This window comes from Amblyomma maculatum, unplaced genomic scaffold (genome assembly GCF_055883805.1).
Source record: "Amblyomma maculatum isolate TAMU_Amacu unplaced genomic scaffold, ASM5588380v1 scaffold_23, whole genome shotgun sequence".
NCBI lineage: Eukaryota > Metazoa > Arthropoda > Arachnida > Ixodida > Ixodidae > Amblyomma > Amblyomma maculatum.
The window spans coordinates 2,734,066-2,758,720 of record NW_028146748.1 but is presented as its reverse complement, the minus strand read 5'-3'; the positions used below and the strand labels follow the sequence as shown (position 1 = coordinate 2,758,720).

Below are 24,655 nucleotides of genomic sequence, written 5' to 3'. Positions count from 1 at the left end.
CCTGGGCCGCCCTGTAGGGTTCAACGTCTTCCCGGACAGAGCTACTGTGGACCAGGCCATCAACACCGGCCGCCGCCTGCTTAGCTCAATGCTCGCCCCTTGGCAGAGATTGGACGCTGTGAAAACATTTGTATATCCAGCGCTCAATTTCTCCATGCGGTGCGGTGTGTTGGGCAAGTCAGAGTGGGCACGCCTCGACGATGCACTGCGGCCACTAATCAAAAAATCCCTTTATCTTCCAGGAACCGCAGCCAATGAATACCTCTACGGCAGTGCAGCATCGGGCTCGGTCGGCATCCCCCTCGCAGCGGAGCTGAGCGACATCTGCCGCATTGACAATGCATTTAAGCTCCTCTCCTCTCTTGATCTAGAGGTGCGAGATCTAGCGCTGCATGCCGTTACTGCCATCACGACGAAGAGACTACGCCGACCAGCCACGGATGAGGACATCGCTGCCTACCTGACAGGGGAGACGGAGGGAGACTTCCGAGCTAGGGCAACGCAGCTTCAGTCTGTATGGACGGAGGCTCGCAAAGCTTCCCGGCGCCTGGCGGTCACGTGGGAGATGCAAGAGGGGGGCCCCAGCATCACTCGCGCCGACGTGACCGTCACGCAGAAGCAGCGCACGAAAGTGGTGAGGACACTTCGGAGCATCGCTATGCGCGCACGAGATCACAATCTCCACGAAAAGCCTAACCAGGGGAAAGTGATGGAGTGCGTAGCAGCCGACCGTAGCAGTTCCCACTTCATGAGGACGGGGCGCTTCACTCGCTTCTGCGATTGGCGCTTCGTGCACCGTGCGAGGCTGAACCTGCTGCCCCTCAACGGAGCCAGGCCGTGGGATGTCGCTGCTGACCAGCGGTGTCGGAGATGCGGGCAAGACAAGGAATCCCTCCCGCATGTTCTCTGCCACTGCATGCGCCAGAGCGTCGCCTACACCAGCCGACACAACAGGATCGTCGACCGGCTGAAGACAGCCGCTGAGAAGCGATTCACCGTCACCCATGAGAACCGGCCCGTGGGTGACACGAACCTCCGCCCAGATCTTGTTCTGGCGCGCGGGGAAACAGCGATTGTCATCGATGTCACATGTCCCTTTGACAATCGCAAAACCGCCTTCGATGCTGCACGGGAGAGTAAGATCGCCAAGTACGAACCCGTTCGCCAATACCTGCTCCGGAAATTCCAGCGGGTCAGCATCGAGGCAGTCGTTGTTGGGGCCCTGGGCTCCTGGGACCCCAACAATGACAAAGTGATGAGGCGCCTCTGTAGCAAACGCTACATGCGTCTCTTCAAGAAGCTGGCGGTGAGCGATACCATCGCAGCTTCTCGTGAAGTCTATGCTAAACACGTAGCTGCAAATTGAAGGGCTCGCACTTCGGTGGACTTCAGCAGCTCGAGTTAGAAAGACTTCCTACACGCACAACAATACACTCACCCCACACCAGGAATAAAACTTTACAGATGAGATTTCCCCTAAAAAGGAATGAACAACAACAGTAGGTGTCTGCAATAAAACTGCTAGGAAATGTACAAAACATTTCTGAAAAACACTCTGTGTAGTTTCTCTCAGGTGGTCCTGGTGCCTGGCCTGCTGCCTGGCGTCTGGGGCTCCTGCGGCTGGTGGCCTGGTGTGCTGCCTCCTGGTTCGGCGGGGTCCTGCTGCTCAGCGTCGTGCCCTGGTGCCTGGCCTGCTGCCTGGTGTCCTGGGCCCCTCCACCTGGCGGAACCCCCCCCTCCTGAGGTCCTGCTGCCCGCGGCCTGCAGTCCTCGGCCGGGTTTCCTGCCTGGCGCCCTGGTCCTGCAGTGATGGACCATCCACCTCCGAGCACTCGGCCCTCAAAGGCCCAGTGCTTCACCTTCCAGTTGCCGGAGCCCGCTCCGGCAGACGACATCATTGATGCCCTCGAGGGTGTCGTCGGTGTCGGGGGGCTGCAGTACTTGCAGCACCTCGGCGGAACCAAGTTCCTGGCTGCTGTTTCTTCAATGGCACAAGCCACCAAAGTTGTTGCCGCGGGCACTGTGCTCGTCGGCAGTCATCATGTGCCGCTGGTGCAGCTTGCTGCTCCAGTGGTTTTTGTTACTGTTTTTAGGCTGCCGCCATGTGTCAGCGACGATGCCCTGACTACAGCATTGACACCGTATGGAAAGGTGCGAGCCATCACGGAGCCCGGCTTCAAAGGGAAAAGCCATGTACGAAATGGGTGCCGCCTCGTTAAACTGGACATGGTACGAGCCCCACCGAATTTTCTCTCTGTCGCGGGCTATCGAGTTATGCTCGAATACCGCGGCATGAAGAGGGTATGCTCGCGGTGCGGAGGGGAAGGCCACATGGGTGCTGCCTGCCAAGCAACCAAGTGCGGACGCTGCTCAGCATACGGACACAGCACAGAGACTTGTAATACTGGTTGCAAGCGCTGTAGTGGGGCACATGCCACATCGGATTGTGTCCTGCCACGTACCTATGCTACGGCTGTAGCAGCGGCTGCTGCCGCTCACCGTGAAGGGCCAAGCGGTGCTGCTGTGTCTCTACAGGAACCATCGGACGGTGGCCACGAGTCCCGAGACTTCGAACCTGACGACGATAGATCCTCGACGATCACCATTGCTGCGGATGAGCAAGGAGCCGCCGCCAACCTGGATTCTGATGACGAGGAAGGGTCCCACTTACCGGAGCTTCCATCCTTGGAGGAGGCTTTGTTTGAGCAGGATCTTACCGCTGCACAACGGACACCATCTAAGACCTCCAGGGAATTGTCCGAGTCCTTAACAGAAGATTCTCCGCTGCATACACCTATTAAATTGCAGGTGGAACCAGGGAGAGCCAGGAGTGAAGAACGGCCTGTTCCTGGTTCATTGGCAGCCGCAATGCCCCAGCGACCAAATAGTGGGGACTCTTCGCTGCGGCCAATGCGGAAGACGTCCTGTGCAGACGAGGACCTGGTAAAGCGGACTCTTTCTTCGGACAGCGGATCGGGCCCGTGCGGTTCGGCGCCGAAGAAAAAGCCCAAGAAGGTGGACGGCAACGAGGCAGATGAAATGGACACCAGGCCGCCAGAGAACTAAGCAACATGGCGCCAGCAGAAGAGCGACAGGGCCGTAACGGTCCACATCCCTTCCCTTTGACCTTCAGTGGTCCCGGCGTCCATTCCAAGGCGCCATCAAGGGACCGTGCACCGTGCTGCACCGTGCTGTGAGTCTGTCTGCATCGTTTGTTTGTTCTATAGTTTCTCAGTTTGCTGTGTTATTTGAGTTCATTCCATTTATTTGTCATGGCTTCTTTTAAGTTTGTTACCTTTAACGTTAGAGGGTTTCGCAACCCTGACAAGCAGCGCGAAATTATTCATTTTGCGCGACTACACCAAATTGATGTCTTATTTTTGCAAGAGTGCAATTTACGCACTCCATCCGATGTACTATCTTTTCGTTCTCGCTTTCATGTTGATGCTTTTTTTTCGCTAACAGACTCACGGTGCTGTGGCGTAGGGGTTATTTTCATATCTCCCGCGTTTCGCAATGGAGCGCATTGCACATACGGTCCTGACGGGCGGGTTATTGCGGTGGATTTGTTCTTAGAAGGGCGGAAGACTCGTTTCGTGAACGTGTATGCTCCAGTTACAAGGGCACTCACCAATGACTTCTTCAAATCCATTGCGCCCTTCTTTCTGGATTCCACCCCTCATGTTTTGTTGGGAGATTTTAACTGTGTCCTAGATTCGGAGCGAGACCTTAGAGGACCAGGGCAGGGCTCATCCTGCTACCACGCAAAAGAGCTACGGAAACTCGTGCGCCAGGTCCACCTCTCGGATGCGTGGGTGGTGCTACATGGAGATGAATTTATGGCCACTCGCACGAGCACACGTAGCTCTAGCCGTATAGATAGAGTCTACGTCCCTCCCTGTTTGATGCCCCTCCTGGTCTCCTGCGAGGTGCTAAATCTCCCGCAAGATATGGCAAAGTTTAGTGATCATGTACCTGTCATGGCCACATTGAAATGTTCAGCAGGCCGCCCGACGCGCCCGAATCTGTGGCGTATGGACGCATCGTTAATGCTGGATGGCAAGAGTGTCAGCGACATTCGGGCGGAGGTGTCGAACTCTATTGCTGACATTAACCAGCTGTCACCCGAGGGGTGGGACAACCTCAAGACCGAATGGCGGGCAATTCTTGTTCGGGCAGGAAAGAAGAAAAGTGCACGGCGTACCGCTGCGCTGAACGATGTACTAAGAAGGATGAAGATAATTCAAAGGGCCGACGAGTTATCGTTCGCCATGCGAGAATACCTGGATATCTTGAGGATAAGATATCACCGCATCCTGCAAGATGGGTACCAGGATACACAAAGCAGGGATGCGCCGCCCACAGCCGAGTGCACGGCGGATTTGATGCACAGTCGAAGCACGCGCAGGCACGATGGCCGGACAGAACGGGTGGAGAGTGTGGACATGGGCGAGGGCACAATTTTGGAGGATCCGGCTGTGATCGCGCAAGTCTTTCGAGAACACTTTGCCGCGCGATTTACGTCGGCCTCCCGAAACGAAGCTGATGGAGAGACAGATATTGCCTCCTTCTGTGACGACTTACCAGCTCTGCCCGAAGCCGAGGGTGCGGCACTTAGTGCCCCAGCGTCACGCACAGAAGTGTTGGAAGCCTTAAGAGACATGACACACTCATCCGCGCCCGGTCCGGACGGCATTATGGCGGCCTTCTACTGGCAATTCTTTGATGTTCTTGGCGGCCTGATAACTACCTTGGTCAACATGGTCATCAGGGATGGACGGAAACCTGCATCCTTCTCAGCAGGACGCATAATTTTGATCCCCAAAGAAGGAGCATCGCCGTCATCTCCAGAGGCATGGCGACCAATAACGTTATTAAATAGTGATTACAAGTTGGTTACTTCTCTGCTTGCCAAGCGCCTCCGGCCCTTTTTGGCAGATTTAATCTGCCCCTATCAATCGTCGGCGGTACCGGGACGCTCCGTATTTGCAGCGCTCACGTTCACCCGGGACGTTTTCGCATATGCACAGGAGAAAAGAGTGAGCGGAGTGTTCGTTTCACTGGATCAGGCTAAGGCCTTCGACAGGGTCGAACACCCATATTTATATCAAGTTTTAAGGTCCTATGGGATCCCAGAAGAAGTCATAGGGATCATAAAGCTTCTGTATGAAGATGTGTCGTGTGACATGTTATTGAACGGGGAGTTGCTCCCCAATTTTGCGGTAACCCGAGGAGTGCGGCAGGGTTGCCCATTGTCTCCAGCACTGTTTGTCCTGTCACTGGACCCACTGCTGCGGCGCGTCGTCAGCGAGCGTCGCATCCGCGGCTTTCCGGGGATAGGACAAGACGAGGTGAAGATAATGGCGTACGCCGATGATATCTCCCTGTTTGTGCGTGATGGACAAAGCCTGCAGAGGTTCATGACAGTCTTTAGAGAATATGCATCGCTCTCGGGAGCAAAACTGAATGTAGGAAAAAGTCACGCTCTCCGCTTTGGCAGCTTCCAAGAGGCACTACCAGAACCGATCCCCTTGGTAGAAGCTGTTAGGGTACTGGGAGTACTCTTTCAAGAAGGAGGAGTATCCCCAGCTACTTGGACCCTGAGTATCGACAAAGCCAACAGGGTTTTCGCAAACGCTGCGCGGTTTGACTTGTCAACGGCCGCCAAAATTGCGGTAATTAAGAACAGCGCGCTTGCCTTTGCGTTCTACGTGGCAAGAGTGGCAGTGATGCCAAGGCGCACGGCAGGGAGACTCTCCTCCCTTGTAGGCACTTTCCTCTGGGGAGGACAGACAGCCCTAGTGGCGCGACATCTTGTGCAACTTCCCCGTAGTAGAGGAGGCCTCGGTGTACCGTGCGTCCAAACGGTTGCGCGGACTATGCTGACCAAGCTTGTCGTCGGCCTTTTGGACCAAGCAGATTACCCAGGACGGCCCCTACTCTTGTACTGGCTAAGCACTGCGAGGAGGGCCTTCACCCCTCAAAGACATTTGGGGCCGCGAGCAGAAACGCCGCACCCTTTCTACCAAGCGGCCGCCAGGTTCCAGGAAACGCTTAATGTAGAGCTGCCAGAGGTAAACATAGAGGAAGTGCCGCCAACCGAGATAAGCGCCCTCATGGCGTGTGCTCGCCTCAGCGCAGAAGAGGCGGAGCGAACCGATTCTAGGAGATGGAGAACATGGGCCGCAAGCACAATGCCAGACCAAGTTAAAGACTTCGAGTGGCGACAGCGGTGGGGCGTACTCCCGACTCGGGATCGCCTCTATCGATGGGGGGTTGTCCCCAACAATCAGTGCCCGCAGTGCGGAGCACCGGAGATTGGCGATCATTTCGCTTTTGAGTGTCGGGTGTCAAAGGTTATGTGGCACCTAGTACACCGTATGTTTTCGGTGCGGAGAAACCAACCGCGGGGTGCATTCGCGCGGCTAGTTGTGGCATGTACCCTTTTTGTCTTGTGGAAGCGCCGCTGCCTGGCGGAAGCACGCAGGCAGCCAGTACGAGCCATGTACCCGGCGCTGCAGAGCCTGCGCCTCCTGCTCTGGGAATACCTGTCAGAGCGGCTCGAACTAGACGGGGAGGCGCGGTTTCTGCAGCGTTGGCACACACGGTTCTTTGTTGTGAGACCAAATGGGCTAACGATGCCGACATTGTTGTATTGATGACCACATGTAACGCGCGTTGGATCATAACATGTATGCATGTACATCCCCCCCCCCTTTTTTTTCCCTTTCCCCTTCTAGTGCATTGGGATGGAGAGATTTGAGTGGTTCTCCCATTATTATTGTATATCCCTTTTTTGTACCAATTGATTGAAATTGTATAAAGGATAAGCAGACTCGGATACGAAGATAAGACTGTTAATGTAAAGTGACTTACAACATCTGTATTGTATTGGCACGTATATTGTGGTTCACATTGTCAATGTATCGTGCTCTATCAGTTTGGAAGTCAATAAACTTCTCTTTGTATAGTATCTGTTCTTAACAGCTTAATATCTGTTACGGGTTCTAATTGTACCCATGATATTAAACTGATTTTTGTAGCGCGGCGGAGTGTTCGGGGCTTGCTCCAACTCCGCCACGGGTCGACCCGGTACTGCACTACTTCCGGGACCGGCCCAGCATCTCCCCCTTTTGGGGGGAGAAGGCACAATTGAAAAAAAACAGAAAAACTGCTTTGTTTTGTTCTAGAAATTTTTGGACTTTTTTTTTCCGACTTTTTTTTCCGACTTTTTTTTCCGACTTTTTTTTCCGACTTTTTTTTCCGACTTTTTTTTCCGACTTTTTTTTCCGACTTTTTTTTCCGACTTTTTTTTCCGACTTTTACTGTTATGTGGTTGGTTTTACAGAGTGTAGTAATTATTTACGCAACTGTAAATAATTATTAATAATTGTTTATGTAGCCAATGTGGTTGGTTTTACAGAGTGTGGTAATAATTAGTAAGTATACTATGCAACTATAAATAATTAGTAATAAAAGTTTACCTAGCCATTGTGGTTGGTTTTACAGTGTGGTAATAATTAGTAATTATATTTACGCAACTGTAAATAATTAGTAATAATAGTTTACCTAGCAATTGTGGTTGGTTTTACAGAGTGTGGTTATAATTAGTAATTATATTCACGCAACTGTCAATAATTAGTAATAATTATTTACGCAACTGTAAATAATTATTAATAATTGTTTATGTAGCCAATGTGGTTGGTTTTACAGAGTGTGGTAATAATTAGTAAGTATACTATGCAACTATAAATAATTAGTAATAATTGTTTATCTAGCCAATGTGGTTGGTTTTACAGTGTGGTAATAATTAGTAATTATATTTTCGCAACTGTAAATAATTAGTAATAATAGTTTACCTAGCCATTGTGGTTGGTTTTACAGTGTGGAAGTAATTGGTAATTATATTTACGCAAATGTAAATAATTAGTATTAAAAGTTTACCTAGCCATTGTGGTTGGTTTTACAGTGTGGTAATAATTAGTAATTATATTTACGCAACTGTAAATAATTAGTAATAACAGTTTACCTAGCAATTGTGGTTGGTTTTACAGAGTGTGGTTATAATTAGTAATTATATTCACGCAACTGTCAATAATTAGTAATAATTGTTTACCTAGCCAATATGGTTGGTTTTAAAGAGTGTAGTAATTATTTACGACTGTAAATAATTATTAATAATTGTTTATGTAGCCAATGTGGTTGGTTTTACAGAGTGTGGTAATAATTAGTAAGTACACTATGCAACTATAAATAATTAGTAATAATTGTTTATCTAGCCAATGTGGTTGGTTTTACAGTGTGGTAATAATTAGTAATTATATTTTCGCAACTGTAAATAATTAGTAATAATAGTTTACCTAGCCATTGTGGTTGGTTTTGCAGAGTGTGCAAGTAATTGGTAATTATATTTACGCAAATGTAAATAATTAGTATTAAAAGTTTACCTAGCCATTGTGGTTGGTTTTACAGTGTGGTAATAATTAGTAATTATATTTACGCAACTGTAAATAATTAGTAATAATTGTTTACCTAGCCAATGTGGTTGGTTTTACAGAGTGTAGTAATTATTTACGCAACTGTAAATAATTATTAATAATTGTTTATGTAGCCAATGTGGTTGGTTTTACAGAGTGTGGTAATAATTAGTAAGTATACTATGCAACTATAAATAATTAGTAATAATTGTTTATCTAGCCAATGTGGTTGGTTTTACAGTGTGGTAATAATTAGTAATTATATTTTCGCAACTGTAAATAATTAGTAATAGTTTACCTAGCCATTGTGGTTGGTTTTGCAGAGTGTGGAAGTAATTGGTAATTATATTTACGCAAATGTAAATAATTAGTATTAAAAGTTTACCTAGCCATTGTGGTTGGTTTTACAGTGTGGTAATAATTAGTAATTATATTTACGCAACTGTAAATAATTAGTAATAATTGTTTACCTAGCCAATGTGGTTGGTTTTACAGAGTGTAGTAATTATTTACGCAACTGTAAATAATTATTAATAATTGTTTATGTAGCCAATGTGGTTGGTTTTACAGAGTGTGGTAATAATTAGTAAGTATACTATGCAACTATAAATAATTAGTAATAAAAGTTTACCTAGCCATTGTGGTTGGTTTTACAGTGTGGTAATAATTAGTAATTATATTTACGCAACTGTAAATAATTAGTAATAATAGTTTACCTAGCAATTGTGGTTGGTTTTACAGAGTGTGGTTATAATTAGTAATTATATTCACGCAACTGTCAATAATTAGTAATAATTATTTACGCAACTGTAAATAATTATTAATAATTGTTTATGTAGCCAATGTGGTTGGTTTTACAGAGTGTGGTAATAATTAGTAAGTATACTATGCAACTATAAATAATTAGTAATAATTGTTTATCTAGCCAATGTGGTTGGTTTTACAGTGTGGTAATAATTAGTAATTATATTTTCGCAACTGTAAATAATTAGTAATAATAGTTTACCTAGCCATTGTGGTTGGTTTTACAGTGTGGAAGTAATTGGTAATTATATTTACGCAAATGTAAATAATTAGTATTAAAAGTTTACCTAGCCATTGTGGTTGGTTTTACAGTGTGGTAATAATTAGTAATTATATTTACGCAACTGTAAATAATTAGTAATAACAGTTTACCTAGCAATTGTGGTTGGTTTTACAGAGTGTGGTTATAATTAGTAATTATATTCACGCAACTGTCAATAATTAGTAATAATTGTTTACCTAGCCAATGTGGTTGGTTTTAAAGAGTGTAGTAATTATTTACGACTGTAAATAATTATTAATAATTGTTTATGTAGCCAATGTGGTTGGTTTTACAGAGTGTGGTAATAATTAGTAAGTACACTATGCAACTATAAATAATTAGTAATAATTGTTTATCTAGCCAATGTGGTTGGTTTTACAGTGTGGTAATAATTAGTAATTATATTTTCGCAACTGTAAATAATTAGTAATAATAGTTTACCTAGCCATTGTGGTTGGTTTTGCAGAGTGTGGAAGTAATTGGTAATTATATTTACGCAAATGTAAATAATTAGTATTAAAAGTTTACCTAGCCATTGTGGTTGGTTTTACAGTGTGGTAATAATTAGTAATTATATTTACGCAACTGTAAATAATTAGTAATAATTGTTTACCTAGCCAATGTGGTTGGTTTTACAAAGTGTAGTAATTATTTACGCAACTGTAAATAATTATTAATAATTGTTTATGTAGCCAATGTGGTTGGTTTTACAGAGTGTGGTAATAATTAGTAAGTACACTATGCAACTATAAATAATTAGTAATAATTGTTTATCTAGCCAATGTGGTTGGTTTTACAGTGTGGTAATAATTAGTAATTATATTTTCGCAACTGTAAATAATTAGTAATAATAGTTTACCTAGCCATTGTGGTTGGTTTTGCAGAGTGTGGAAGTAATTGGTAATTATATTTACGCAAATGTAAATAATTAGTATTAAAAGTTTACCTAGCCATTGTGGTTGGTTTTACAGTGTGGTAATAATTAGTAATTATATTTACGCAACTGTAAATAATTAGTAATAATTGTTTACCTAGCCAATGTGGTTGGTTTTACAGAGTGTAGTAATTATTTACGCAACTGTAAATAATTATTAATAATTGTTTATGTAGCCAATGTGGTTGGTTTTACAGAGTGTGGTAATAATTAGTAAGTATACTATGCAACTATAAATAATTAGTAATAAAAGTTTACCTAGCCATTGTGGTTGGTTTTACAGTGTGGTAATAATTAGTAATTATATTTACGCAACTGTAAATAATTAGTAATAATAGTTTACCTAGCAATTGTGGTTGGTTTTACAGAGTGTGGTTATAATTAGTAATTATATTCACGCAACTGTCAATAATTAGTAATAATTATTTACGCAACTGTAAATAATTATTAATAATTGTTTATGTAGCCAATGTGGTTGGTTTTACAGAGTGTGGTAATAATTAGTAAGTATACTATGCAACTATAAATAATTAGTAATAATTGTTTATCTAGCCAATGTGGTTGGTTTTACAGTGTGGTAATAATTAGTAATTATATTTTCGCAACTGTAAATAATTAGTAATAATAGTTTACCTAGCCATTGTGGTTGGTTTTACAGTGTGGAAGTAATTGGTAATTATATTTACGCAAATGTAAATAATTAGTATTAAAAGTTTACCTAGCCATTGTGGTTGGTTTTACAGTGTGGTAATAATTAGTAATTATATTTACGCAACTGTAAATAATTAGTAATAACAGTTTACCTAGCAATTGTGGTTGGTTTTACAGAGTGTGGTTATAATTAGTAATTATATTCACGCAACTGTCAATAATTAGTAATAATTGTTTACCTAGCCAATGTGGTTGGTTTTAAAGAGTGTAGTAATTATTTACGACTGTAAATAATTATTAATAATTGTTTATGTAGCCAATGTGGTTGGTTTTACAGAGTGTGGTAATAATTAGTAAGTACACTATGCAACTATAAATAATTAGTAATAATTGTTTATCTAGCCAATGTGGTTGGTTTTACAGTGTGGTAATAATTAGTAATTATATTTTCGCAACTGTAAATAATTAGTAATAATAGTTTACCTAGCCATTGTGGTTGGTTTTGCAGAGTGTGGAAGTAATTGGTAATTATATTTACGCAAATGTAAATAATTAGTATTAAAAGTTTACCTAGCCATTGTGGTTGGTTTTACAGTGTGGTAATAATTAGTAATTATATTTACGCAACTGTAAATAATTAGTAATAATTGTTTACCTAGCCAATGTGGTTGGTTTTACAAAGTGTAGTAATTATTTACGCAACTGTAAATAATTATTAATAATTGTTTATGTAGCCAATGTGGTTGGTTTTACAGAGTGTGGTAATAATTAGTAAGTATACTATGCAACTATAAATAATTAGTAATAAAAGTTTACCTAGCCATTGTGGTTGGTTTTACAGTGTGGTAATAATTAGTAATTATATTTACGCAACTGTAAATAATTAGTAATAATAGTTTACCTAGCAATTGTGGTTGGTTTTACAGAGTGTGGTTATAATTAGTAATTATATTCACGCAACTGTCAATAATTAGTAATAATTATTTACGCAACTGTAAATAATTATTAATAATTGTTTATGTAGCCAATGTGGTTGGTTTTACAGAGTGTGGTAATAATTAGTAAGTATACTATGCAACTATAAATAATTAGTAATAATTGTTTATCTAGCCAATGTGGTTGGTTTTACAGTGTGGTAATAATTAGTAATTATATTTTCGCAACTGTAAATAATTAGTAATAATAGTTTACCTAGCCATTGTGGTTGGTTTTACAGTGTGGAAGTAATTGGTAATTATATTTACGCAAATGTAAATAATTAGTATTAAAAGTTTACCTAGCCATTGTGGTTGGTTTTACAGTGTGGTAATAATTAGTAATTATATTTACGTAACTGTAAATAATTAGTAATAATTGTTTACCTAGCCAATGTGGTTGGTTTTACAGAGTGTAGTAATTATTTACGCAACTGTAAATAATTATTAATAATTGTTTATGTAGCCAATGTGGTTGGTTTTACAGAGTGTGGTAATAATTAGTAAGTATACTATGCAACTATAAATAATTAGTAATAATTGTTTATCTAGCCAATGTGGTTGGTTTTACAGTGTGGTAATAATTAGTAATTATATTTTCGCAACTGTAAATAATTAGTAATAATTGTTTACCTAGCCAATATTGAGTAATTAGTGCAATAACCAGGACATAGCATATAAATAATTATTTACTTATTTATTTCCTTTTTAATTAGTAACTGCTCATTGATTGACATATGGACATATAAGCTATGCATTTGCACATACTGTGGTGTTGCTCTGTGATTGGTCGACACCTCCACGACGTCTTCCCTTCGCGACCAATAAGTGCTGTGGCAAAAATGTGACACTTTTGCTAACGACAACTATGAGGCAATAAAGGCTTTTGCCTTAATAGCAGTAGGTATCTGCAATAAAGCATTGCTTGCAAATGTACAAAACATTTCTGGAAAACACTGTTTTAACAGCTTGATATCAGTTGCCAGTTGTAATTTGTAACCCTGATATTATACTATTTTTTGTAATGCGGCAGAGCATTCTGGGCTTGCTGTACCTCTGCCACGGGTCTACCCGGTACTGCACTACTTCCGGGACTAGCTAAGCGACTCACGGTTTTTGGGGGAGGACAATCACAACTCAAAGATGAGGCCAACTAACTTTTTTCATTCGAGCTCACTGCTATCCATGTGCCTAACACAGCAATCCTCTCAATGCCTGTCTTATTGCATTGTTGGGCGCCTCGTGCATGCAGTGACACCTTGGGTTACTTTTTCCGCATGTCATTGCATGTGAGTCCATTATTTGAGGCAATAAAGAATGGTTTGATTAAGAATCCCCTTCAAGGGATGTGTCGAGATTTGGTAAACCATAGCTCAAGTGCTACAAACAAAAAACGGTGGACCGACGCTGTTTCTGCAACAACCGATAAGTGGCACCACTTGGGCATACATTTTTGATGGGATCGAACTGCAGTTCCTTGTCAATTTATCGCTTCTCGGCCTTTTGGCTAAGATCAAAGTGTAGTATCTGTGTAGTTTCTCTCAGGTGGTCCTGCTGCCCTGGTGCCTGGCCTGCTGCCTGGCGTCTGGGGCTCCTGCGGCTGGTGGCCTGGTGTGCTGCCTCCTGGTTCGGCGGGGTCCTGCTGCTCAGCGTCGTGCCCTGGTGCCTGGCCTGCTGCCTGGTGTCCTGGGCCCCTCCACCTGGCGGAACCCCCCCCTCCTGAGGTCCTGCTGCCCGCGGCCTGCAGTCCTCGGCCGGGTTTCCTGCCTGGCGCCCTGGTCCTGCAGTGATGGACCATCCACCTCCGAGCACTCGGCCCTCAAAGGCCCAGTGCTTCACCTTCCAGTTGCCGGAGCCCGCTCCGGCAGACGACATCATTGATGCCCTCGAGGGTGTCGTCGGTGTCGGGGGGCTGCAGTACTTGCAGCACCTCGGCGGAACCAAGTTCCTGGCTGCTGTTTCTTCAATGGCACAAGCCACCAAAGTTGTTGCCGCGGGCACTGTGCTCGTCGGCAGTCATCATGTGCCGCTGGTGCAGCTTGCTGCTCCAGTGGTTTTTGTTACTGTTTTTAGGCTGCCGCCATGTGTCAGCGACGATGCCCTGACTACAGCATTGACACCGTATGGAAAGGTGCGAGCCATCACGGAGCCCGGCTTCAAAGGGAAAAGCCATGTACGAAATGGGTGCCGCCTCGTTAAACTGGACATGGTACGAGCCCCACCGAATTTTCTCTCTGTCGCGGGCTATCGAGTTATGCTCGAATACCGCGGCATGAAGAGGGTATGCTCGCGGTGCGGAGGGGAAGGCCACATGGGTGCTGCCTGCCAAGCAACCAAGTGCGGACGCTGCTCAGCATACGGACACAGCACAGAGACTTGTAATACTGGTTGCAAGCGCTGTAGTGGGGCACATGCCACATCGGATTGTGTCCTGCCACGTACCTATGCTACGGCTGTAGCAGCGGCTGCTGCCGCTCACCGTGAAGGGCCAAGCGGTGCTGCTGTGTCTCTACAGGAACCATCGGACGGTGGCCACGAGTCCCGAGACTTCGAACCTGACGACGATAGATCCTCGACGATCACCATTGCTGCGGATGAGCAAGGAGCCGCCGCCAACCTGGATTCTGATGACGAGGAAGGGTCCCACTTACCGGAGCTTCCATCCTTGGAGGAGGCTTTGTTTGAGCAGGATCTTACCGCTGCACAACGGACACCATCTAAGACCTCCAGGGAATTGTCCGAGTCCTTAACAGAAGATTCTCCGCTGCATACACCTATTAAATTGCAGGTGGAACCAGGGAGAGCCAGGAGTGAAGAACGGCCTGTTCCTGGTTCATTGGCAGCCGCAATGCCCCAGCGACCAAATAGTGGGGACTCTTCGCTGCGGCCAATGCGGAAGACGTCCTGTGCAGACGAGGACCTGGTAAAGCGGACTCTTTCTTCGGACAGCGGATCGGGCCCGTGCGGTTCGGCGCCGAAGAAAAAGCCCAAGAAGGTGGACGGCAACGAGGCAGATGAAATGGACACCAGGCCGCCAGAGAACTAAGCAACATGGCGCCAGCAGAAGAGCGACAGGGCCGTAACGGTCCACATCCCTTCCCTTTGACCTTCAGTGGTCCCGGCGTCCATTCCAAGGCGCCATCAAGGGACCGTGCACCGTGCTGCACCGTGCTGTGAGTCTGTCTGCATCGTTTGTTTGTTCTATAGTTTCTCAGTTTGCTGTGTTATTTGAGTTCATTCCATTTATTTGTCATGGCTTCTTTTAAGTTTGTTACCTTTAACGTTAGAGGGTTTCGCAACCCTGACAAGCAGCGCGAAATTATTCATTTTGCGCGACTACACCAAATTGATGTCTTATTTTTGCAAGAGTGCAATTTACGCACTCCATCCGATGTACTATCTTTTCGTTCTCGCTTTCATGTTGATGCTTTTTTTTCGCTAACAGACTCACGGTGCTGTGGCGTAGGGGTTATTTTCATATCTCCCGCGTTTCGCAATGGAGCGCATTGCACATACGGTCCTGACGGGCGGGTTATTGCGGTGGATTTGTTCTTAGAAGGGCGGAAGACTCGTTTCGTGAACGTGTATGCTCCAGTTACAAGGGCACTCACCAATGACTTCTTCAAATCCATTGCGCCCTTCTTTCTGGATTCCACCCCTCATGTTTTGTTGGGAGATTTTAACTGTGTCCTAGATTCGGAGCGAGACCTTAGAGGACCAGGGCAGGGCTCATCCTGCTACCACGCAAAAGAGCTACGGAAACTCGTGCGCCAGGTCCACCTCTCGGATGCGTGGGTGGTGCTACATGGAGATGAATTTATGGCCACTCGCACGAGCACACGTAGCTCTAGCCGTATAGATAGAGTCTACGTCCCTCCCTGTTTGATGCCCCTCCTGGTCTCCTGCGAGGTGCTAAATCTCCCGCAAGATATGGCAAAGTTTAGTGATCATGTACCTGTCATGGCCACATTGAAATGTTCAGCAGGCCGCCCGACGCGCCCGAATCTGTGGCGTATGGACGCATCGTTAATGCTGGATGGCAAGAGTGTCAGCGACATTCGGGCGGAGGTGTCGAACTCTATTGCTGACATTAACCAGCTGTCACCCGAGGGGTGGGACAACCTCAAGACCGAATGGCGGGCAATTCTTGTTCGGGCAGGAAAGAAGAAAAGTGCACGGCGTACCGCTGCGCTGAACGATGTACTAAGAAGGATGAAGATAATTCAAAGGGCCGACGAGTTATCGTTCGCCATGCGAGAATACCTGGATATCTTGAGGATAAGATATCACCGCATCCTGCAAGATGGGTACCAGGATACACAAAGCAGGGATGCGCCGCCCACAGCCGAGTGCACGGCGGATTTGATGCACAGTCGAAGCACGCGCAGGCACGATGGCCGGACAGAACGGGTGGAGAGTGTGGACATGGGCGAGGGCACAATTTTGGAGGATCCGGCTGTGATCGCGCAAGTCTTTCGAGAACACTTTGCCGCGCGATTTACGTCGGCCTCCCGAAACGAAGCTGATGGAGAGACAGATATTGCCTCCTTCTGTGACGACTTACCAGCTCTGCCCGAAGCCGAGGGTGCGGCACTTAGTGCCCCAGCGTCACGCACAGAAGTGTTGGAAGCCTTAAGAGACATGACACACTCATCCGCGCCCGGTCCGGACGGCATTATGGCGGCCTTCTACTGGCAATTCTTTGATGTTCTTGGCGGCCTGATAACTACCTTGGTCAACATGGTCATCAGGGATGGACGGAAACCTGCATCCTTCTCAGCAGGACGCATAATTTTGATCCCCAAAGAAGGAGCATCGCCGTCATCTCCAGAGGCATGGCGACCAATAACGTTATTAAATAGTGATTACAAGTTGGTTACTTCTCTGCTTGCCAAGCGCCTCCGGCCCTTTTTGGCAGATTTAATCTGCCCCTATCAATCGTCGGCGGTACCGGGACGCTCCGTATTTGCAGCGCTCACGTTCACCCGGGACGTTTTCGCATATGCACAGGAGAAAAGAGTGAGCGGAGTGTTCGTTTCACTGGATCAGGCTAAGGCCTTCGACAGGGTCGAACACCCATATTTATATCAAGTTTTAAGGTCCTATGGGATCCCAGAAGAAGTCATAGGGATCATAAAGCTTCTGTATGAAGATGTGTCGTGTGACATGTTATTGAACGGGGAGTTGCTCCCCAATTTTGCGGTAACCCGAGGAGTGCGGCAGGGTTGCCCATTGTCTCCAGCACTGTTTGTCCTGTCACTGGACCCACTGCTGCGGCGCGTCGTCAGCGAGCGTCGCATCCGCGGCTTTCCGGGGATAGGACAAGACGAGGTGAAGATAATGGCGTACGCCGATGATATCTCCCTGTTTGTGCGTGATGGACAAAGCCTGCAGAGGTTCATGACAGTCTTTAGAGAATATGCATCGCTCTCGGGAGCAAAACTGAATGTAGGAAAAAGTCACGCTCTCCGCTTTGGCAGCTTCCAAGAGGCACTACCAGAACCGATCCCCTTGGTAGAAGCTGTTAGGGTACTGGGAGTACTCTTTCAAGAAGGAGGAGTATCCCCAGCTACTTGGACCCTGAGTATCGACAAAGCCAACAGGGTTTTCGCAAACGCTGCGCGGTTTGACTTGTCAACGGCCGCCAAAATTGCGGTAATTAAGAACAGCGCGCTTGCCTTTGCGTTCTACGTGGCAAGAGTGGCAGTGATGCCAAGGCGCACGGCAGGGAGACTCTCCTCCCTTGTAGGCACTTTCCTCTGGGGAGGACAGACAGCCCTAGTGGCGCGACATCTTGTGCAACTTCCCCGTAGTAGAGGAGGCCTCGGTGTACCGTGCGTCCAAACGGTTGCGCGGACTATGCTGACCAAGCTTGTCGTCGGCCTTTTGGACCAAGCAGATTACCCAGGACGGCCCCTACTCTTGTACTGGCTAAGCACTGCGAGGAGGGCCTTCACCCCTCAAAGACATTTGGGGCCGCGAGCAGAAACGCCGCACCCTTTCTACCAAGCGGCCGCCAGGTTCCAGGAAACGCTTAATGTAGAGCTGCCAGAGGTAAACATAGAGGAAGTGCCGCCAACCGAGATAAGCGCCCTCATGGCGTGTGCTCGCCTCAGCGCAGAAGAGGCGGAGCGAACCGATTCTAGGAGATGGAGAACATGGGCCGCAAGCACAATGCCAGACCAAGTTAAAGACTTCGAGTGGCGACAGCGGTGGGGCGTACTCCCGACTCGGGATCGCCTCTATCGATGGGGGGTTGTCCCCAACAATCAGTGCCCGCAGTGCGGAGCACCGGAGATTGGCGATCATTTCGCTTTTGAGTGTCGGGTGTCAAAGGTTATGTGGCACCTAGTACACCGTATGTTTTCGGTGCGGAGAAACCAACCGCGGGGTGCATTCGCGCGGCTAGTTGTGGCATGTACCCTTTTTGTCTTGTGGAAGCGCCGCTGCCTGGCGGAAGCACGCAGGCAGCCAGTACGAGCCATGTACCCGGCGCTGCAGAGCCTGCGCCTCCTGCTCTGGGAATACCTGTCAGAGCGGCTCGAACTAGACGGGGAGGCGCGGTTTCTGCAGCGTTGGCACACACGGTTCTTTGTTGTGAGACCAAATGGGCTAACGATGCCGACATTGTTGTATTGATGACCACATGTAACGCGCGTTGGATCATAACATGTATGCATGTACATCCCCCCCCCCTTTTTTTTCCCTTTCCCCTTCTAGTGCATTGGGATGGAGAGATTTGAGTGGTTCTCCCATTATTATTGTATATCCCTTTTTTGTACCAATTGATTGAAATTGTATAAAGGATAAGCAGACTCGGATACGAAGATAAGACTGTTAATGTAAAGTGACTTACAACATCTGTATTGTATTGGCACGTATATTGTGGTTCACATTGTCAATGTATCGTGCTCTATCAGTTTGGAAGTCAATAAACTTCTCTTTGTATAGTATCTGTTCTTAACAGCTTAATATCTGTTACGGGTTCTAATTGTACCCATGATATTAAACTGATTTTTGTAGCGCGGCGGAGTGTTCGGGGCTTGCTCCAACTCCGCCACGGGTCGACCCGGTACTGCACTACTTCCGGGACCGGCCCAGCATCTCCCCCTTTTGGGGGGAGAAGGCACAATTGAAAAAAAACAGAAAAACTGCTTTGTTTTGTTCTAGAAATTTTTGGACTTTTTTTTTCCGACTTTTTTTTCCGACTTTTTTTTCCGACTTTTTTTTCCGACTTTTTTTTCCGACTTTTTTTTCCGACTTTTTTTTCCGACTTTTTTTTCCGACTTTTTTTTCCGACTTTTACTGTTATGTGGTTGGTTTTACAGAGTGTAGTAATTATTTACGCAACTGTAAATAATTATTAATAATTGTTTATGTAGCCAATGTGGTTGGTTTTACAGAGTGTGGTAATAATTAGTAAGTATACTATGCAACTATAAATAATTAGTAATAAAAGTTTACCTAGCCATTGTGGTTGGTTTTACAGTGTGGTAATAATTAGTAATTATATTTACGCAACTGTAAATAATTAGTAATAATAGTTTACCTAGCAATTGTGGTTGGTTTTACAGAGTGTGGTTATAATTAGTAATTATATTCACGCAACTGTCAATAATTAGTAATAATTATTTACGCAACTGTAAATAATTATTAATAATTGTTTATGTAGCCAATGTGGTTGGTTTTACAGAGTGTGGTAATAATTAGTAAGTATACTATGCAACTATAAATAATTAGTAATAATTGTTTATCTAGCCAATGTGGTTGGTTTTACAGTGTGGTAATAATTAGTAATTATATTTTCGCAACTGTAAATAATTAGTAATAATAGTTTACCTAGCCATTGTGGTTGGTTTTACAGTGTGGAAGTAATTGGTAATTATATTTACGCAAATGTAAATAATTAGTATTAAAAGTTTACCTAGCCATTGTGGTTGGTTTTACAGTGTGGTAATAATTAGTAATTATATTTACGCAACTGTAAATAATTAGTAATAACAGTTTACCTAGCAATTGTGGTTGGTTTTACAGAGTGTGGTTATAATTAGTAATTATATTCACGCAACTGTCAATAATTAGTAATAATTGTTTACCTAGCCAATATGGTTGGTTTTAAAGAGTGTAGTAATTATTTACGACTGTAAATAATTATTAATAATTGTTTATGTAGCCAATGTGGTTGGTTTTACAGAGTGTGGTAATAATTAGTAAGTACACTATGCAACTATAAATAATTAGTAATAATTGTTTATCTAGCCAATGTGGTTGGTTTTACAGTGTGGTAATAATTAGTAATTATATTTTCGCAACTGTAAATAATTAGTAATAATAGTTTACCTAGCCATTGTGGTTGGTTTTGCAGAGTGTGCAAGTAATTGGTAATTATATTTACGCAAATGTAAATAATTAGTATTAAAAGTTTACCTAGCCATTGTGGTTGGTTTTACAGTGTGGTAATAATTAGTAATTATATTTACGCAACTGTAAATAATTAGTAATAATTGTTTACCTAGCCAATGTGGTTGGTTTTACAGAGTGTAGTAATTATTTACGCAACTGTAAATAATTATTAATAATTGTTTATGTAGCCAATGTGGTTGGTTTTACAGAGTGTGGTAATAATTAGTAAGTATACTATGCAACTATAAATAATTAGTAATAATTGTTTATCTAGCCAATGTGGTTGGTTTTACAGTGTGGTAATAATTAGTAATTATATTTTCGCAACTGTAAATAATTAGTAATAGTTTACCTAGCCATTGTGGTTGGTTTTGCAGAGTGTGGAAGTAATTGGTAATTATATTTACGCAAATGTAAATAATTAGTATTAAAAGTTTACCTAGCCATTGTGGTTGGTTTTACAGTGTGGTAATAATTAGTAATTATATTTACGCAACTGTAAATAATTAGTAATAATTGTTTACCTAGCCAATGTGGTTGGTTTTACAGAGTGTAGTAATTATTTACGCAACTGTAAATAATTATTAATAATTGTTTATGTAGCCAATGTGGTTGGTTTTACAGAGTGTGGTAATAATTAGTAAGTATACTATGCAACTATAAATAATTAGTAATAAAAGTTTACCTAGCCATTGTGGTTGGTTTTACAGTGTGGTAATAATTAGTAATTATATTTACGCAACTGTAAATAATTAGTAATAATAGTTTACCTAGCAATTGTGGTTGGTTTTACAGAGTGTGGTTATAATTAGTAATTATATTCACGCAACTGTCAATAATTAGTAATAATTATTTACGCAACTGTAAATAATTATTAATAATTGTTTATGTAGCCAATGTGGTTGGTTTTACAGAGTGTGGTAATAATTAGTAAGTATACTATGCAACTATAAATAATTAGTAATAATTGTTTATCTAGCCAATGTGGTTGGTTTTACAGTGTGGTAATAATTAGTAATTATATTTTCGCAACTGTAAATAATTAGTAATAATAGTTTACCTAGCCATTGTGGTTGGTTTTACAGTGTGGAAGTAATTGGTAATTATATTTACGCAAATGTAAATAATTAGTATTAAAAGTTTACCTAGCCATTGTGGTTGGTTTTACAGTGTGGTAATAATTAGTAATTATATTTACGCAACTGTAAATAATTAGTAATAACAGTTTACCTAGCAATTGTGGTTGGTTTTACAGAGTGTGGTTATAATTAGTAATTATATTCACGCAACTGTCAATAATTAGTAATAATTGTTTACCTAGCCAATGTGGTTGGTTTTAAAGAGTGTAGTAATTATTTACGACTGTAAATAATTATTAATAATTGTTTATGTAGCCAATGTGGTTGGTTTTACAGAGTGTGGTAATAATTAGTAAGTACACTATGCAACTATAAATAATTAGTAATAATTGTTTATCTAGCCAATGTGGTTGGTTTTACAGTGTGGTAATAATTAGTAATTATATTTTCGCAACTGTAAATAATTAGTAATAATAGTTTACCTAGCCATTGTGGTTGGTTTTGCAGAGTGTGGAAGTAATTGGTAATTATATTTACGCAAATGTAAATAATTAGTATTAAAAGTTTACCTAGCCATTGTGGTTGGTTTTACAGTGTGGTAATAATTAGTAATTATATTTACGCAACTGTAAATAATTAGTAATAATTGTTTACCTAGCCAATGTGGTTGGTTTTACAAAGTGTAGTAATTATTTACGCAACTGTAAATAATTATTAATAATTGTTTATGTAGCCAATGTGGTTGGTTTTACAGAGTGTGGTAATAATTAGTAAGTACACTATGCAACTATAAATAATTAGTAATAATTGTTTATCTAGCCAATGTGGTTGGTTTTACAGTGTGGTAATAATTAGTAATTATATTTTCGCAACTGTAAATAATTAGTAATAATAGTTTACCTAGCCATTGTGGTTGGTTTTGCAGAGTGTGGAAGTAATTGGTAATTATATTTACGCAAATGTAAATAATTAGTATTAAAAGTTTACCTAGCCATTGTGGTTGGTTTTACAGTGTGGTAATAATTAGTAATTATATTTACGCAACTGTAAATAATTAGTAATAATTGTTTACCTAGCCAATGTGGTTGGTTTTACAGAGTGTAGTAATTATTTACGCAACTGTAAATAATTATTAATAATTGTTTATGTAGCCAATGTGGTTGGTTTTACAGAGTGTGGTAATAATTAGTAAGTATACTATGCAACTATAAATAATTAGTAATAAAAGTTTACCTAGCCATTGTGGTTGGTTTTACAGTGTGGTAATAATTAGTAATTATATTTACGCAACTGTAAATAATTAGTAATAATAGTTTACCTAGCAATTGTGGTTGGTTTTACAGAGTGTGGTTATAATTAGTAATTATATTCACGCAACTGTCAATAATTAGTAATAATTATTTACGCAACTGTAAATAATTATTAATAATTGTTTATGTAGCCAATGTGGTTGGTTTTACAGAGTGTGGTAATAATTAGTAAGTATACTATGCAACTATAAATAATTAGTAATAATTGTTTATCTAGCCAATGTGGTTGGTTTTACAGTGTGGTAATAATTAGTAATTATATTTTCGCAACTGTAAATAATTAGTAATAATAGTTTACCTAGCCATTGTGGTTGGTTTTACAGTGTGGAAGTAATTGGTAATTATATTTACGCAAATGTAAATAATTAGTATTAAAAGTTTACCTAGCCATTGTGGTTGGTTTTACAGTGTGGTAATAATTAGTAATTATATTTACGCAACTGTAAATAATTAGTAATAACAGTTTACCTAGCAATTGTGGTTGGTTTTACAGAGTGTGGTTATAATTAGTAATTATATTCACGCAACTGTCAATAATTAGTAATAATTGTTTACCTAGCCAATGTGGTTGGTTTTAAAGAGTGTAGTAATTATTTACGACTGTAAATAATTATTAATAATTGTTTATGTAGCCAATGTGGTTGGTTTTACAGAGTGTGGTAATAATTAGTAAGTACACTATGCAACTATAAATAATTAGTAATAATTGTTTATCTAGCCAATGTGGTTGGTTTTACAGTGTGGTAATAATTAGTAATTATATTTTCGCAACTGTAAATAATTAGTAATAATAGTTTACCTAGCCATTGTGGTTGGTTTTGCAGAGTGTGGAAGTAATTGGTAATTATATTTACGCAAATGTAAATAATTAGTATTAAAAGTTTACCTAGCCATTGTGGTTGGTTTTACAGTGTGGTAATAATTAGTAATTATATTTACGCAACTGTAAATAATTAGTAATAATTGTTTACCTAGCCAATGTGGTTGGTTTTACAAAGTGTAGTAATTATTTACGCAACTGTAAATAATTATTAATAATTGTTTATGTAGCCAATGTGGTTGGTTTTACAGAGTGTGGTAATAATTAGTAAGTATACTATGCAACTATAAATAATTAGTAATAAAAGTTTACCTAGCCATTGTGGTTGGTTTTACAGTGTGGTAATAATTAGTAATTATATTTACGCAACTGTAAATAATTAGTAATAATAGTTTACCTAGCAATTGTGGTTGGTTTTACAGAGTGTGGTTATAATTAGTAATTATATTCACGCAACTGTCAATAATTAGTAATAATTATTTACGCAACTGTAAATAATTATTAATAATTGTTTATGTAGCCAATGTGGTTGGTTTTACAGAGTGTGGTAATAATTAGTAAGTATACTATGCAACTATAAATAATTAGTAATAATTGTTTATCTAGCCAATGTGGTTGGTTTTACAGTGTGGTAATAATTAGTAATTATATTTTCGCAACTGTAAATAATTAGTAATAATAGTTTACCTAGCCATTGTGGTTGGTTTTACAGTGTGGAAGTAATTGGTAATTATATTTACGCAAATGTAAATAATTAGTATTAAAAGTTTACCTAGCCATTGTGGTTGGTTTTACAGTGTGGTAATAATTAGTAATTATATTTACGCAACTGTAAATAATTAGTAATAACAGTTTACCTAGCAATTGTGGTTGGTTTTACAGAGTGTGGTTATAATTAGTAATTATATTCACGCAACTGTCAATAATTAGTAATAATTGTT

The 24,655-nt window shown here is 42.0% G+C and overlaps 2 non-coding genes and 2 pseudogenes across 2 annotated transcripts; all 4 read left to right on the top strand.

Annotated features, from left to right (window-relative positions):
- Positions 1-6,936: 6,936 nt before the first annotated feature.
- Positions 6,937-7,126, top strand: LOC146171242 (U2 spliceosomal RNA). Its single transcript, XR_014702893.1, has one exon. It is a non-coding gene; the product is annotated as a U2 spliceosomal RNA (small nuclear RNA).
- Positions 7,127-13,039: 5,913 nt separating this feature from the next.
- On the top strand, positions 13,040-13,210 carry LOC146171241 (U2 spliceosomal RNA; annotated as a pseudogene).
- Positions 13,211-13,589: 379 nt separating this feature from the next.
- Positions 13,590-13,699, top strand: LOC146171240 (U2 spliceosomal RNA; annotated as a pseudogene).
- Positions 13,700-19,018: 5,319 nt separating this feature from the next.
- Positions 19,019-19,208, top strand: LOC146171239 (U2 spliceosomal RNA). The gene has a single exon (XR_014702891.1). It is a non-coding gene; the product is annotated as a U2 spliceosomal RNA (small nuclear RNA).
- The last annotated feature ends 5,447 nt before the right edge of the window (positions 19,209-24,655 follow it).